Source organism: Crocodylus siamensis, chromosome 4 (assembly GCF_052110815.1).
Source record: "Crocodylus siamensis isolate JL-2025a chromosome 4, ASM5211081v1, whole genome shotgun sequence".
Lineage (NCBI taxonomy): Eukaryota > Metazoa > Chordata > Crocodylia > Crocodylidae > Crocodylus > Crocodylus siamensis.
The window spans coordinates 74481919-74494697 of NC_143398.1; the positions used below are offsets into that span (position 1 = coordinate 74481919).

General features: G+C 42.3%; 1 protein-coding gene across 7 annotated transcripts in view; it reads left to right on the forward strand.

Moving 5' to 3' along the window:
- Window positions 1-12779, forward strand: part of SYT1 (synaptotagmin 1) — a 560022-nt gene that overhangs the window by 85228 nt on the left and 462015 nt on the right. The window contains exon 2 of one of the 7 annotated variants that reach the window (XM_090042589.1): window positions 10832-10882. The exons of the other annotated variants lie outside the window; for them this stretch is intronic. The gene's annotated coding sequence lies outside the window, so the exon portion shown is untranslated. The remainder of the gene's footprint in view (window positions 1-10831; window positions 10883-12779) is intronic. 7 annotated transcript variants of the gene reach the window in all.

Sequence of the window (12779 nt, forward strand, 5' to 3'; positions counted from 1 at the left end):
TAACAATATTTAAAGTTTGCATTAAACAAAAACAATCCTAATTTATTTTGGGTTCTATGTCTAAACCTTCAATACAAAGATGCATACATTTAAATTTTGTACCTCATTTACAGTTCTGAGCGCTGCACTCTAGGAGGGATGTAGACAACATGGAGAGGGTCCAGAGGAGGGCCACTCACATGATCCGGGGGCAGCATGGCAGGCCCTATGAGGAGAGGCTACAGGAACTGAACCTGTTCAGCCTCCAAAAGAGAAGGCTGAGGGGGGATCTTGTGGCCTGTTACAAACTAGTCAGAGGGGACCAGCAGGTATTGGGGGAGTCCCTGTTCCCCTAAGCACCGCCAGGAGTGACCAGGAATAACGGTCACAAGCTGGCAGAGGGTAGGTTTAGGTTAGATATCAGGAGGCGCTACTTCACGGTCAGGGCGGCTAGGGTCTGGAACCAACTTCCAAGAAAAGTGGTGCTGGCTCCTACCCTGGGGGTCTTTAAGAGGAGGCTGGATGAATACCTTACTGGGGTCATTTGACCCCAGTACTTTTTCCTGCCATGGCAGGGGGTTGGACTTGATGATCTGCTCAGGTCCCTTCCGACCCTACCAATGATGAAACTACAGCACTCACTGTCATTTACAGTATGGCTTTTTTTTTTTATACCTTATTCAAATATCCTAGTTTTTATGTATAGAATGCCTTCATAGAAGTCATATTTAGGGTTAGATCAGACTAAAATAGTGCTTGGAATGTGTTTTAAACATAGATGAGGAGTGAATTAATGTACAATCCATTGGAGTTGAAGTTACACTTCCTAATTTAGGCACTTCTCATGTTAAATAATCATGAAAATGGCCTAAATGTTTAAAGCAGTTTAAATATTTAATTAAACTTTAGTGATTATTTCACTTGGATGGTGGTTGAAGATAAGAAGCTAGAATGATTCTGTTGCAACTCTTCAAGGTTGAGGATTACTTGACCCATTTTGCATGGGTACCCTAACTACTAATAGAGTTTGCCTGAAATTACCCAACTAAGGTTGGTTACTTGTTATCTTACTGTGTTTTGAAGCAGATGGGAGTGGCTTTTTTGGAACAGACTGGACTAAAGGTATGGGCTGAGAAAGTCTCAGAGAGAATTTATAGAAGCACTGAAGCTTGGGGAGAACATTTGGGTTAAGATTTGTTGTTTTCTTTGTTAATAAAGCCAAACTCCTGAACGAGTAAGGCTTTTTACATAAGTAAGATACTTAGAGAAGATAAAATGTGGCTTTTGGGGAAGGCATCTACTTATAAATAGTTTGAGAATATTGAAGAGGGTATTTTAAGTCTTCTGAAAAAGATACTGACATGGAGCAAGAATGGCAAAAACAAGTTCAGACTACAACTCAGCAGGAACACCATAAACTCAGCATCTGGTTACAAAGCACCTCCTGTTTGAGATTACCTTAGGGATGATTAGATCTATACTACATTTAAAGAAAATTCCTCCAAAAGATTTTGCCCTGCTCTCATACATAGGAAGGGATTCATTTTATTTATCCAGTTTATTCATTTACCCACTCAAATATGAAATATTTTGTGTGTGTGTGTGGTGGTCATCAGTTGGTTGGGGGTTTTTTTTGGTGGGGGGGGTCGCATGGTCTGAGCTCATTTTCCTTCATTTGAAGATTGTGTTCTTAATACCTGCCTTGTGCACTTGATTCCTTTCTTCTTAATAAGGTTTTGGAATTTAGAAAAACTCTGACAGATGTTGTTCATATTGGTCAATTCACTGTTTCAAAAGACTTAGGTGCTATGATGATGAAAATGGTCTAAAAGCCTATGTAGAATAGAACAACGGACAACTGATATGCCAGATAGAAATGGACCATATATACTTCTCAGAAGAAGATTTCCAGATCTGTTGAATAACTGTGATTATATAGGAATACAGGAGGAGATTAACATGTGCGATACCTGATCACTTCACATGAAGTGTTTCCAACTACAATGTTCTCACCAATTAATTACTCTATAAATAGATACTTAAATACAGGCTTTTTACATGCAACTATGTATGTATACTAGCAATTTCACTAGCTGGTTATAATTTCTGTTATATAAAGGTACATAATTGTACCCTTGTGTTTGACAGGTGTCTTGGGTACAAAGTAATTCTTTTAACAGGCTCAAAGTTTATATTCCTCTTGTGAAAAAGGTTAGCTCAGTTTTATAATTCACTACAATTGTCAGTATCCTTAATTACATAGATGAAGATATATGGTTACTCCATGAAATTCAAAATGCATCCAACTTCAAATCTCACAGTAGACTTTTGTTGTGTTCTGATTAGATATTTCAAATGCACTGACTAAATAAATTGCATGCACTTCATACTTACATTTCTGCTTAAATATTTAATTTTAGAATGTAAAAATGTATGTACATTTGAGATCTACTGCAGTCAGAAAGTAGGAAGAAACTATAAATATGTACTTAGAACCTTCACTTTAATAATTTGTACTAACAAAATGATAAGCTACAAACTTTACTTTAAATTACCATCAAATAAAACAAAACTTAAAGTCTCATTAAAGTCTATCATCTACTTTATATTATATTACACAATAATTAATATCATAGTTAACAGCTATAATTAGATAATGTCTAGGCCAGTTTTCACTGTGACTACACTGCTTTGTATATTTTCTACTATACAGGTGTATCTACCTGGAAATTACTGCATATAAATTTTCTTTGTTTAAAAAAATGTTAGAGGTGTTAAATCAGGAATTAAACATTATAGCACTGGAAATAATTTCTGCTTAAAATATTTCCTACTTTTCTATCCTTCTCCCATGTGGGCTTTTCCAAAATTAAAAAAAAAGAACAGTTACTTTTATTGGTAAAAGTCTTTCTCTGGCATGGAGAAGAAGTTTGTTTGTTTGGGTTTATTTAATTTTAAAAGGCAAATTTGGAATCTGGTAGTGTATTTACAATGCTCTGTGATATTTAGTAATTGTGCTTTTCAAATACATTCAAACTAAAATATGTTTTCAAACCCATACACTGTAAACTATTACACATAGGAAAATCTGTTGTACATTTGCAGAATACCACTGACTTCAGAGGGGCTCTGAACCTCAAAGGCTCAGAGGTTAGCTGGCATGGAACAGATTGCAGGATGTGGCTTTGAAGCGGGAAAAGTCATCTTTATTAAAAAAGTGTCCAGTACTACAAACAAATTAAACAACAAATTAGTTTGAAACTGGTCTCCTAACAGGTTAGGCTGGTATACAGAAAGGGAGAATCATCTTGGTTTATTTTCCTTTTTAGAACATAATATATAGTATTCATTTCAGTTCCTTTTTTCTTACAAAATGTAGAAGCCCTGGCAGAAAACTGTACAGTTTAGATGCTATGTTGCATATAGTGTGACTTTATCTAGCAGTCTAAAAATTAAGAAACTTAGAGGCAGTGGAATGAATTAGAGAGAATACAAATGTATATCTCCCTGTTTAAAACTGAGCTTTCCTATTTTTGTTAATCTGTAAATTATTTACACTATTGCTTAATAATTTCCTGGATCTGTGGCTTGTTTCAGAAAACTTTAGTTTTTCTTAATTTTTCTTTCAATAGATACTAGCTTCCATGTCATTCATTTTAAATAGATACATTTCATGTTAATATTTCATAGACATCATAGACATCAGGGCTGGAAGGGACCTCGGGAGATCATCGAGTCCAGCCCCCTGCCCAAAGGGCAGGAAGTCAGCTGGGGTCATAGGATCCCAGCAAGATAAGCATCCAATTTACTCTTGAAGGTGTTCAATGTAGGTGCTTGAACCACCTCCGCTGGCAGACTGTTCCAGACCTTGGGGGCTCGGACAGTAAAGAAATTCTTCCTTATGTCCAGCCTGAAACGGTCTTGCAGAAGTTTGTGACCGTTTGACCTAGTCATCCCTTGGGGCGCTCTGGTGAACAAACGTTCCCCCAGATTCTGGTGGTCACCCCTGATAAACTTATAGGTGGCCATCAGATCACCCCTGAGCCTGCACTTTTCCAGGCTAAAGAGTCCCATGTCTCTCAGCCTGTCTTCGTAAGGTCTGTTTTCCTGACCTCTGATCATGTGCGTGGCTCTCCTCTGGACTCTGTCAAGCTTCTCCACATCCTTTTTGAATTCAGATCCTACATCTTCAGTCTTGCCATTTAGCCAGAGCACAGATGACAGGCATAACAGGGCAGCTTGGTACTCTTGGCAGTGCCAGCAGCAGATCTTATTATTCTGTCTCCCCCCATTCCCCAAGTTAGTGCTTAGGGCCCACCTTAGTTACATTACTGACAAGGCAGGTGTAGGCCATACATGCAACATGGGCCATGTGCAAAATGAACCCTGGGTAACATAGCCTGTGTCATGACCTGACCTGAATTCAACCTATATAGCAGTGACATAAGTTAAGCATGCACTGTAGACAGTGATAAGGTGCACTAACATAATGCTAGGAAATGGAAAAGTTTTGGTGTAGCTTCAAAGCATAATACAGGGTTTTCCATATTTGGTTATGTATCTAATTATGGTTAAGCCATGAGATTTTGCACTACTACAGGGCTCAGCAATACCAAGAAAAGGGACCAGAGAGGCTTGGCCAGTCAACCTGTTTTTTCTTTGAATCCAAGGCTATGTAAGCACTGTTTTTATTAATACAAATAAGCCTTTGTTATTATGTATCCTAATAAAGTTTTTGAGTGGTGACCTTAATGGTCTAACTCTCAACCCCACTTAAAACTTGGAGCAACAGTGTCCTATGAGAGTCATATCACCAAAAGGGACCAATGTGATTATGGGTTTCACATACAGAAGCATCAATAAGTGTGATCTGGATGTAATGATTCCCTTTTTTATAGGGCTGAGATGACACTCTAAAAAGGCATATTGCATTCAGTTTTGGGCTCACCAATATCACAAAAAAACTGGCAAATTGGAGAAAATACAGAGAAAAACTATTAGAAATCTCAAAAGAATGATTTATAAGGAAATATGTGTAGGTTTGATGAGCAAAACTAAGAACAAGCAAAAGAACAGTAAAAACCTGAAGATGAAAGATTGCAGAAGAATTTCATAGATTTCATAGACATTAGGGCTGGAGGGGACCTCGGGAGATCATCGAGTCCAGCCCCCTGCCCAAAGGGCAGGAAGTCAGCTGGGGTCATAGGATCCCAGCAAGATAAGCATCCAATTTACTCTTGAAGGCGTTCAATGTAGGCGCTTGAACCACCTCCGCTGGCAGACTGTTCCAAACCTTGGGGGCTCGGACAGTAAAGAAATTCTTCCTTATGTCCAGCCTGAAACGGTCTTGCAGGAGTTTGTGACCGTTCGACCTCGTCATCCCATGGGGCGCTCTGGTGAACAGATGTTCCCCCAGATCCTGGTGGTCACCCCTGATAAACTTGTAGGTGGCCATCAGATCACCCCTAAGCCTGCGCTTTTCCAGGCTAAAGAGTCCCATGGCTCTCAGCCTGTCATCGTAAGATCTGTTTTTCTGACCTCTGATCATGCGCGTGGCTCTCCTCTGGACTCTCTCAAGCTTCTCCACATCCTTTTTGAATTGTGGAGCCCAAAACTGGACGCAGTACTCCAGCTGCGGCCTCACCAAGGCCGAGTACAAGGGGAGAATGACATCCCGGGATTTGCTCAAGAAGCATCTATGGATGCACGCCAGCATTTTGGTTGCTTTATTAGCCGCAGCATCGCATTGGAGGCTCATGTTCATCTTGTGGTCAATGATGACCCCCAAGTCTTTTTCTTCTGTAGTGCTAACCAACGTAGCACTGCCGAGCCTATAAGGGTGCTGCAGGTTTTTCCTCCCAAGGTGGAGAACCTTGCATTTTTCGGTGTTAAACACCATGAGGTTCTCGTCTGCCCATTTGCTGAGCTTGTCCAGGTCAGCCTGGATCACCCGCCTATCTTCTGGCGTGGATGCTATGCCCCAAAGTTTGGTGTCATCGGCGAACTTGGCCAGTCCACTCCTGACTCCAATGTCCACATCGTTAATGAAGATGTTGAACAGTATGGGTCCCAGGACAGAGCCTTGAGGGACCCCACTGGTCACAGGGCACCACGATGAGTGACTGCCATCAATCACAACCCTCTGGGTCCGACCACGAAGCCAATTTCCCAGCCAGCGGATCGTGGTGGAGCCAAAGCCACAGCTGGGCAGTTTGGCCAAGAGGTGATCATGGGATACCAGATCAAAAGCTTTTTTGAAGTCAAGATATATGACATCAATCTCTTCTCCCTTGTCCAGGTGATAGGTCACCTGGTCATAGAAGGAAATGAGATTGGTCAAACAAGACCTACCCGCAACAAACCCGTGCTGGCTGTCCCTTAGAATGTTAGCCTGGGCCAGTCCCTCAAGGATGGCCTCCTTAATAAACTTTTCTAAGATCTTCCCCAGGATAGAAGTCAGGCTAATGGGCCTGTAGTTAGCCGGATCCACTCTCCTCCCTTTCTTGAAGATCGGCACCACATTGGCCTTTTTCCAGTCTTTGGGCACTACACCAGAGCACCAGGAGTTTTCAAAGATCCGTGCCAGGGGCTGGGCTGTGACGCTCGCCAGCTCCTTGAGTACCCTGGGGTGCAGATTGTCAGGGCCGGCTGACTTGAAGGTATCCAGCTTCTCAAGATGTTCCTTCACGAGGTCAGCATTTATGGAGGGTAAGGGATCCCCATCACCCAGATCTCCCTGTCCCATAGCAGGCATGGGCGTCCCATGGGACTGATGAAAGACTGACGCAAAGTACCTATTTAATAGGTTGGCTTTTTCCTGGGCGTCAGTTGTCAGTTGCCCCATCTGGTTTAGCAGGGGTCCAACGTTGCCCTTGCTTTTCCTCCGGGTCCCCACATATCTGAAAAAGGACTTTTTGTTGTCCTTGATGCCTGAAGCTAGTTGGAGTTCAGTTGCAGCCTTGGCTTTCCTGGTTTGCTCCCTGCAGGACTGGACCAGTGCAGAATAATTCTCCTTGGAGGTGAATCCCATCCTCCATCCTTTGTAGGCTTTCCTTTGTAGCCGCAGGAGGTCCTCTAGGTGCCATCAATGAGGATTTTGCCTAGTTAGGGACTGCAGGATTTGAGCCTAAATAGAGTAAAGAAGTAATAGGTACTACTGAAGCTGCCTATTTATTGGTGTACCAGATAGCATCAGCAAAACAGCGAAATATTAAGATGACAAATCTGCTTTTGCACAACCTTTAACTTCAGACACCTCCCAATAGATTACTTTCTGTGCAGTTTGAATCTTTTAGGTTAAAGTAGTGATGTGGCATTATTTATTTGGCATTATTTACTTATTAAAAACATGAGGAGGTGTTCTAAAATGATGTTAGGACTCTTTTACCATAATCCATTAGATGTAGACTATTATACAAGTATCTCCTCAAGGCAGGATGGAGCAGAGAACTGTTAATTATAATTGGTAACAGTGTACTACTATTCACTTCTGGTTAAATTCTGGAACAGTATTTACAGATGCAGGTTGTACAGATTTCTGTCACATTAATGGAACAGATGCTCTCTTTGTATATTTTGCAGCTCCTTTAAACAACTGGCTGATTAGAAACTGAGCAAAAAAAATACTAGTCAGCACAAATCCAGAAGGAAAGGTATCTTAACAGTTCCAAAGCATGTACAATATGGTATAATGAAGGGAAGGATGAGTAGATGCAATGGAAAAAAATATGGACCTGACTTTTTTAAAAAAGCTAGTAATTATTGATGCTTCATTTGTTGGATGGTCAGCACCTGTCCTCTGAAAATCTGTCCCTTTAAGCATGTCAAGTCAGGCAGTCAAGATCACTGTTCTCTCTTGATCATTTAGACCAGAAGTGTCAAACTCACGTTGTGACCCAGGCCAAATCTGAACTATTTGGCTCTTCATGGGCCAGATCTCGCTGTCAGAATGGGGCAGCACCAGCAGCCAGCATGGTGGCGGTGGGGCAAGTGGCCATAGAGTAGGTAGGCACTTGCCCTGCTAGAAGTGGGGCAAGTTGCTGTGGGTTGACCAAGGGCAGTATGGGCACAGTCTTTGCTTGCTCCCCTGCCACTGGTAGCCATGTTCACTGGGGTTCCAGGGCCCTAGATTCTGTGGTAGGCCATGGCCACCACTGGCTATACCTCCAAACTCCCTGGCTCACCAGTGTTTCAGCAGGTCAGATGGTGTGGCTCTGCTGGTTGGATTTTTCATCTCACAGGCCAGACACTTAACACCACTGATTTAGCTCATGATATAAAATAACAAGGGGCCCATTTTTGCAGTTTCTATTCAGGCAATATTCCCATCAATGAGGATTTTGCCTAGTTAGGGACTGCAGGATTTGAGCCTAAATAGAGTAAAGAAGTAATAGGTACTACTTTAAGCTGTTTAATCACCTAATCAAAGTATGATTATTCTAAAACATGGAATTGAATATTCTGTGAATTATACATTTTTATTTTTAAAAAGTCTCTTTTCTAATATAATGAGTATGCATAAATGTGTGTGTCAAATTCAGAGTGAATGGTCATTTGGATTCCATGTATTCTTATTTGTCTTGTTTGAAAACCCTGTCCTCTTGGAGGAAAACAAAGTATTTTCATTTCTTCTTTGACTCCACTAAAATAAAAGATTCCAGAAGGTTTCAAAATTGTGCTTAAAACTGAAAAGTAAGCTGTATACCCTATCATACATGTAAAAGAAAAACATCAGTTATACAATATGGAATCAAGCAAGTTCCAGTGTATCTTAAAGGTGCAAATTCTATTAAGGCCTACAAATATATAATCCTTTTCTGGTTCATATTTTTGACCAGAGCCAGACTTCAGAACCCACTACTATCAAGGCTAATCTAACCAGCCATTTAAAAAATATGTCTCTCTCCTTCTCCCATGTGATATCTTGTAAATGTTGTACCAGTAGCTGAAGTTGAAGGCTTCTCATTGTGACTCCCCTCGAACAACATACATCAAATACATCTCATACATAAGGGTTAAACTTGATTTTATCATTTACAGGTACCATCTTAAATGCACTGGGTGTGTCCCAATGAGCGTGGATGTGCAGGGCCACACACTTCCTGTGGGACAAATACCAGCAGCACATATTTGTGCCATTGCAGTATGTCCCCGGACATTCCCCTGCATATGGGTTCCAGTGCCCAGCCAGCCATATGAAGCTGGGGCTGGCACCTGTGCTGTCTCCATCAGCCTACATGGAGTCCTGGGGCCCTCCCTGGGCAGCAGCGGCACCAATCCTGCCACTCAGAGCCTGGCTGGCAGCCAGACCATGGTTCTGGATGGCCAGGCTCCCTTTCTGGCAGTGCATGCTGCTGCCCCATGTACCATGCCACTTTTTTCAGCAGGGGCTTTTTTTTTTTTAAACATCAGAATCTGTCAAAAAAAATACCCACCATACTTTGAATTAGAAGCATGGCAAGTGGGTGCATGTGCAGCATGGTTTGCAGCATCTCAAACTGCTTTGAAGTGCCACAAACCATACTTGCTGGGATGCACCCACTGGGTTTTAGGAAATTTATAGAGTAGGTCCCTCCACTTTGGGTTGTTGGGGCAAGTAAGCTGCTTTTTCTGGCAGAGGGCCATTTCAGTCTGTTTGCACCTACCTGGCTGTTTCTTGCATAAGGAGGCAATGTATCAAAAAAAGATGTGGAGCAGGTCCTTAGGACTCCATTTCTAAGCATGAGGGATAGGGACAGACATTCAAAAAGCCTGAGCCAGAATTGATTCAGTCTTTGCAGGTTAGTCTAATAGTCTAACCTGCAGAGCTTGAACTAATTTGTAAGTGGACAAACATTCACTTTTAAATCAAGAAATGCAGGCTCATGCTGGCAATGGCTAAGGCTAGAAGCCATGGGGCAGTAGAGTAAGCACCCCATTCCCTTTCATAGTGCTGAGCTGAAGCGGGGGGAGGGGAGCATGCCAGGCCCCAGCAAGATGCTCTGATTAGGGAGAGGTGTAAAACTCCTCGCCCGCTCCCCCCCCCACCTGCACAGTTAGGCTTTTCCCAGCTCACTGCTCAAGAGGCAAGAAGTGTTGCCATATCCCAGCCCTGAATAGCTCTCTGAAGCAAGGCGGGAGGGAGGTAAGGGGGAATGCTTGTGTGGACTGCATGCATCTGTTGATGATACTGAGCTTTTCAGTCTCCTTCTCTTCTTCGTACTGTCTGCAGCAAACCTGGCAGACAAGCAAGCCAGCAGAGACCTGATAACACAAAGCTTATCACAGACCATCAAGAAAACAAAAGTCCCTTTCATTAGTTCAGGCTCTTAGACAGCTTTCTCCAAGGAAGGAACAGAAGGGCATTACCAGCTGACCTGTTGATTAGCTCCAGAAAGCACCTAAGCCAACATTGTTCTTAGGGTCCCTGCCACTGGGGTCCATGTTGGGGGGGGGGTAGATATGGTGAGAAGCCAGGCAGACATTGCTATGCCTGCAGTCTCCAACTCCTCAGTCAGCCACAGCACTGATAGTAGTGTTTCAGCTAGGGAGGAGACGGGTAGGGCCAATCCTGCTGTCTGGAGCAGACAGCCTAGCCCAGCCCAGCCTAACCTAGCCCAGTCAAGGGCTTCAAAGCACCTGGGGTACTGGGGGACTCTGGTTTAACTTAAATCAGGAAGGGGTTTGGGACAGAAGTTCCATAAATCAGTTTGACCCAAATCAGTTAAGTCTGATACTACATTCAACCAGGTTTACCTTAAACCAGTTTCAACCATTTTGAAACTAGTTTATGTGCACTGAACTTATGTTCTGTTACAGTTTGAAACCAGTTTCTGATTACTTAAACTAGTTTATGTATAACTTCTGTCCCTAGCCTTGGAGAAGAAGTAAGTGATCAGAAACAGTCGGCATGGATTCACTAAGGGTAAGTCATGCCAGACCAACCTGATTGCCTTCTATACTGAGATAAATGGCTCTGTGGATATAAGATGTATGTTATACCCCGACTTTACCAAGGTTTTTAATACTGTCTCCCACAGCATTCTTGCAAGCAAGCTGAGGAAGTATAGGTTGGATGAATGGACTGTAAGGTTGATAGAAAGCCTGCTGGATTGTTGGACTCAATGGGTAGTTGGCAGCTGGTATCAACTGGAGAGCCCCAGGGGTCAGTCCTGGAGCTGGTTTTGTTCAATATCTTCATTAACAATCTGGAAGATGGGATGGATTGCACCCTAAGCAAGTTTGTGGATGACACCAAGCTGGAGGGTATAGTAGCTGAAGCATAAGGGATTCAGAGTGACCTAGAAGAATTGGAGGATTGAGTCAAAAGGAATCTTATGAGGTTCAACAAGGAGAAATGCAAAGACCTGCACTTAGGATGGAACAATCCCATGCACCAGTACAGCCTGGGGACCAACTGGCTAAGCAGCAGCTCTGCAGAAAAGGACGTGGGGCTTACAGTGAACAATAAGCAGAATGAGTCAACAGTGTGCCCTTGTCACCAAGAAGACTAATGGCATACTGGGCTGCATTAGTAGGAGCATCACTATCAGATTAAGGGAAGTAATTATTCCCCTCTATTCTGCACCGGTGAGGCCACATCTGGAGTAATGTGTCCAGTTTTGGACCACCCACTACAGAAAGGATATGGACAAATTGGAGAGAGTCCAGTGGAGGGCAACAAAAATGATGAGGGGGCTGGGGTCCACAACTTATAAGGAGAGGTTGAGGGAACTGGATTTATTTAGTCCAGAGAAGAGAAGACAGAGGGGATTTAACAGCAGCCTTCAACACCTGAAGGTGGTTCAAAAGAGGAGGGGCAAAACAAGAAGTTCTGTTTTCAGTGGTGGCAGATGACAGAACAAGAAGTAATAGTCTCAAGTTGCAGCAAGGGATCTTTAGGTTGCATATCAGGAAAAACTCTCACTAGGAGGGTGGTGAAGTGCTGGAACAAGTTACCTAGAGATGTTGTAGAATCTCTGTCCTTAGTGGTTTTTAAGGCGCATCTCAACAAAGCCCTGGCTGGAATAATCTAGTTGGGGATGGTTAGTCCTGCTTTTGAGTAGACAGTCGGATTAGATGACCTCCTGAGGTCCCCTCCAACCCTAACTTCTATGATTCAATGATAATGTGTCTTACGGCCACAAGAGAGAGTGAAAAAGTAGCATAAGATATAGCTTTGTGTGTATGAGGGAGAGTATTGAAATGAGATTGGTCCTTCCAGTCACAACTCTAAAACTGTCTGATGCTTTATTCCAATCACTTGGCCTTTTTACTTTATTTATTCAAATTACAAAATGGAAATATTACCTGTCTATGTCACAGAGATGCTATAATGATCACATAAAAAGTTCACTAATAAGCGCACACAAGCTCCCAGTGCCTGGGAGCCTAATAGACCCAGACTTAACTAAAGAGACTTTTTCCTTGGAACATGTTTCTTAATTGTTGGAAGCTGTGTGTCAGCCAGCATAATCTGATGAGCTCTACTTCTTTTCCAGCAGGAATGATCTAATGATATCCCAAAGAAAATTTACATTTTCCCTCATGCTATACAATGAATTAGACAAATGTAATGATAATTCAGAATCAAACTAACTCTAAAATCCTGGATTGTCTAATTCAGGTTTTACTTGCACATTATGTGATGAACATAATGGATACAATAAGGATTGGGCTGGGTGTAAAGAATGGCTTGGAAGGCCAAACTCCATTATATTGGAATTTCCTCTTCAACCATCAGACCTCAATATGAAAATAGGACAGGCTGTTTACATTGACAGAGCACCTCATTTCAGACAGTCATCAGGGAATAAATACTA